At 30.3% G+C, this 5291-nt stretch overlaps 1 pseudogene; it reads left to right on the top strand.

Moving 5' to 3' along the window:
- Positions 1-4289: 4289 nt before the first annotated feature.
- On the top strand, positions 4290-4986 carry LOC142331636 (cytochrome c oxidase subunit 1-like; annotated as a pseudogene).
- The last annotated feature ends 305 nt before the right edge of the window (positions 4987-5291 follow it).

The raw sequence follows: 5291 nt of genomic DNA, 5'->3' as shown, positions 1-5291 counted from the left end.
CTATGTGACAATATACGAAAGGTAAAGTCGATAGATGGGTGGAATATATTGAAGAGTTATACGGAGGAAATGAATTAGAAAATGGTGTTATAGAGGAAGAAGAGGAAGTTGAGGAGGATGAAATGGGAGAAACAATACTGAGATCTGAATTTAAGAGAGCATTAAAAGATTTAAATGGCAGAAAGGCTCCTGGAATAGACGGAATACCTGTAGAATTACTGCGCAGTGCAGGTGAGGAAGCGATTGATAGATTATACAAACTGGTGTGTAATATTTATGAAAATGGGGAATTTCCATCAGACTTCAAAAAAAGTGTTATAGTTATGATACCAAAGAAAGCAGGGGCAGATAAATGTGAAGAATACAGAACAATTAGTTTAACTAGTCATGCATCAAAAATCTTAACTAGAATTTTATACAGAAGAATTGAGAGGAGAGTGGAAGAAGTGTTAGGAGAAGACCAATTTGGTTTCAGGAAAAATATAGGAACAAGGGAAGCAATTTTAGGCCTCAGATTAATAGTAGAAGGAAGATTAAAGAAAACCAAACCGACATACTGTGAAAAGATTATGGAGGTAGAAGAATTTTGTTATTTGGGAAGTAAAATTACTAAAGATGGACGAAGCAGGAGCGATATAAAATGCCGAATAGCACAAGCTAAACGAGCCTTCAGTAAGAAATATAATTTGTTTACATCAAAAATTAATTTAAATCTCAGGAAAAGATTTTTGAAAGTGTATGTTTGGAGTGTCGCTTTATATGGAAGTGAAACTTGGACAATCGGAGTATCTGAGAAGAAAAGATTAGAAGCTTTTGAAATGTGGTGCTATAGGAGAATGTTAAAAATCAGATGGGTGGATAAAGTGACAAATGAAGAGGTATTGCGGCAAATAGATGAAGAAAGAAGCGTTTGGAAAAATATAGTTAAAAGAAGAAACAGACTTATAGGCCACATACTAAGGCATCCTGGAATAGTCGCTTTAATATTGGAAGGACAGGTAGAAGGGAAAAATTGTGTAGGCAGGCCACTTTTGGAGTATGTAAAACAAATTGTTGGGGATGTAGGATGTAGAGGGTATACTGAAATGAAACGACTAGCACTAGATAGGGAATCTTGGAGAGCTGCATCAAACCAGTCGAATGACTGAAGACAAAAAAAAAAAAAAAAAAAATGTGACAATAGCAGATCTGTTGTACAAGAATTCATCCCGACGATCGATGGATGACAGTCCTTAATTAGATATAAGTTAGATAGCATAAATTATGACACCTTAGGTAATAAGATGGATAATAATCCATCTGCATATGAGAAATTCGTTGATATAATTAATTCTGTGTATAACAGTTCTTTAGTTCGCAGAAATACTGACAGGATTAAAATTCAAAATAGAAAAAAACCATGGATGACATTCTAAATAAAATAGAGACAAACTGTTCAAAAAATGGAAAAAAGCACCAGCTAACCTGGAAATTCGAAAAGATTACATATTATATAGAAATAAAATTAATATTGAAACACAAAAAGCGAAGGAGAAGTATTTTAATGATAAATTTAAAAATTTTCAAAAGAATGATATTAAGGGTAACTGGAAACTACTTAACTCTTTGATGGGGTTACACTCTAAGCGTAACTTAGACGATACTATAATTAAATATGTAAGCGGTACATCTAATAACGCGGGTAAGGTCGCTGCAGACATTATAGATAAACACTTTGTAACTTCAGTAGATGATATTAAACATAATTGTATACATAAGTTCTTGAAATTCACGGGTGGCAATTGCATGCAGCTTGTGTCTTTTCATTTACCTTTAAGTTATCCTAAACAAATAGAAAATATAATTTCATCTATGAATGATAAAAAATCGCCAGGTGTAGATGGCATACGGATCAAAGATTTGAAATATGTGGTTAATAAAGTCAGCCCTTTAATTTCAATTATAGTAAACAATATAATTAAATCAAGGAGGGTTCCTGATCTACTGAAGATATCTATTGTTAGAGCTATCTATAAAGCCGGTTCTTTTAAAGATTTAAATAATTATCGGCCAATTTCTATACTGTCATGTATCGAAAAAGTTTTTGAACGGTATGTCTCTATGCATGTTACTAAATACCTTGATGACAACAAATTAATCAATGAAACTCAATACGGTTTCAGAAAGGGGATTGGGACTAACGATGCTATAAATGATTTATCTGATTTTGTCAATATTAACTTAAATAAATGTAACCGTGTAATCTTACTTTTTTTAGATTTTCGTAAAGCTTTTGATACGTTAGACCATCATAAACTTCTAGATGCCCTAAATAAGCTAGGGTTTAATGGCCCTTTTAATAATATGCTACAAAACTATTTATGTAACAGAAAACTTATTGTTAAAATTAAAGATAAATATAGTGATAGATACGAAACGGATAGTGGCGTGCCTCAAGGGTCTATCTTGGGCCCAACACTTTTTAATCTGTACGTTAATGATATGTCTAGCGCGATCTCTAATTCATGTCTGTTGCAATACGCTGATGATAGTGTTTTAGCATTTGGACATAAGCGATTGGAAGAAGCAGAGTTTTTAATAATCTATTAAAGTGGCTTCATGACAAAGGCCTAATTATTAACGCTAAAAAAACTGCTGTTTTACATGTAAGATCTCCTTATCTTCAATCCCAAAGACCGATAAAAATTATTTGTCATACATGTGACTGTATAAAAAATTACCACATAAATTGTAATTGTGAACATCTCCAGAATGCTGATAAATACAAATATTTGGGTGTACATTTTGACTCTTAGATGGGATCACCATATAAAACATATATGTAAAAATTTAAGAGCGGTTGCTATGAAATTCCACCACATCTCACCTCTATTACCAATTCACTGTAAACGCTTACTCTATTCATCCTTGTTTGAATCTGTTATTCGATACGGCTTGACAGCATGGGGATCATCCGCAGACTATCTCATAAATAAAATAAATTTAATACAAAATAGGGTCCAGAATTAATCCAGAATTAAACTGAAACTAAAGAAATCAAAATTCTTAATGCATCACACATCCTTTTACAAAAAGATAAGCTAAATTAAGCTTATGGGTTCATACCCCATCGATGAATAAATTCTCTTTTTAATTAAAATAAATTTATCAAAAATAATATTTATCACAACAATAACCGTAAGAATTATTATAACAATATCCTCAAACAGAATAATATTCTCATGAATATCTATAGAAATCAATTTAATTTCTTTTCTACCCCTTTTAAAAAAAATAAATAAAATAAATGAACAATCTATAAAATATTTAATTATTCAAAGAATATCATCATCAATTATAATAACCTCAATAATTATTAATGCTATCATTAACTGCCCCATTAATGAAAGAATTTTAATAAAAATAGGTATAATCCCATTCCACCTATGAGTACCAAGAATCATACAAATAATAAGATGAGAGATATGCATAATAATGATAACTATACAAAAAATCATTCCTACAATTATTGCAACCCAAGTAACCAGAATTAAATTAATAATAACATCAATAATTATATCGATAATCATAGCACCAATCTCAGGAAGAAAACAAACATCACTAAAAAAATTAATAGCATATTCATCAATTTCAAATTCACCAGTAATAATCTTTTCATTAATAATTTCAAAACAACAATTTACTCTTCTATTAATTATGTATACCACAATCAACTTAACCATGATAAACACATTCAAGAAAAATAACATCAATTTTATAAACCAAATTAATAGTCAAACAAACTTAACAAAAACATCCCTAATAATTTCATCATTATCAATAAGAGGTATACCTCAAACTACAGGATTTTTAATAAAATGAAAAATTATAAAATCAACAATTTGTATAGCACCAATAATTCCATTAATTATATTAATTTCATAAATTATGTCGACATTCATATACTTAAATATAATAATCCCTACAATAACCAAATCAAATAAATAAAAAATAAAAAAAGAATCAATTATACCAATTATCTTAAATTTAATAGGAATTCCAATAATAATAATTTTTAAATTAAACTAAAAAGAAGGATTTAAGTTAAAAAAAACTATTAACCTTCAAAGTTAAAATTATTATTATAAATAAGCCTTAGCAAGTTACGCACCTCTATATTTGCAATATAGAATCATAATTGAATACAAGACAAATAATGAGAGGTTTAAAACCTTAAATAAATTTACAATCTATCACCTAAATCAGCCATCCCATTATCAATGAATAAATGAATATTTTCAACAAATCACAAAGATATCGGAACTCTCTACTTTATTTTTGGGCTCTGAGCTAGATTACTTGGAACAATAAGAAGAATAATTATTCGATTAGAATTAATACAACCAGGATCAATAATTAAAAATGATCAAATTTATAATACCATCGTAACATCACACGCATTCATTATAATTTTCTTTATGGTAATACCAATCATAATTGGAGGATTTGGAAACTGACTAGTTCCTATAATAATTGGTGCACCAGACATGGCATTTCCACGAATAAATAACATAAGATTTTGATTATTACCACCATCAATTACACTTTTAATTGCAAGATCAATTGTGGGCTCAGGATCAGGAACAGGATGAACTGTTTACCCTCCTCTCTCAGCCCAAATCGCACATTCAGGACCTTCAGTAGACTTAACTATTTTTTCTCTTCACATCGCAGGATTAAGATCAATTATAAGAGCGATTAATTTTATTTCAACAACAATAAATATACGACCAAAAGGAATAACTATAGAAAAAATACCCCTTTTCTGTTGATCAGTCCTAATTACAGCAGTTCTACTACTAGTATCATTACCAGTACTAGCTGGAGCAATCACAATACTACTAACAGACCGAAACTTTAATACCTCATTTTTTGACCCCACAGGAGGTGGAGACCCAATCCTATATCAACACTTATTCTGATTCTTTGGACATCCAGAAGTATATATTTTAATCCTTCCAGGATTCGGATTAATCTCCCACATTATTACTAACGAAAGAGGAAAAATAATAACATTCGGCCATCTAGGAATAATTTATGCGATGCTAGCAATTGGTATTTTAGGATTTATTGTATGAGCACACCACATATTTACTGTAGGTATAGATATTGACACACAAGCATACTTCACCTCTGCAACCATAATTATTGCAGTACCAACAGGAATTAAAATCTTCAGATGAATGGCCACAATACAAGGAATAACAAAAAAAAAATCACCCCAAATGATTTGATCTATAGGATTTGTATTT

The sequence above is a fragment of the Lycorma delicatula genome, chromosome 10 (assembly GCF_047948215.1).
Source record: "Lycorma delicatula isolate Av1 chromosome 10, ASM4794821v1, whole genome shotgun sequence".
Taxonomy (NCBI): domain Eukaryota; kingdom Metazoa; phylum Arthropoda; class Insecta; order Hemiptera; family Fulgoridae; genus Lycorma; species Lycorma delicatula.
Note: the sequence above shows the minus strand (reverse complement) of the source record. Positions and strands in the feature narration are given on the sequence as shown.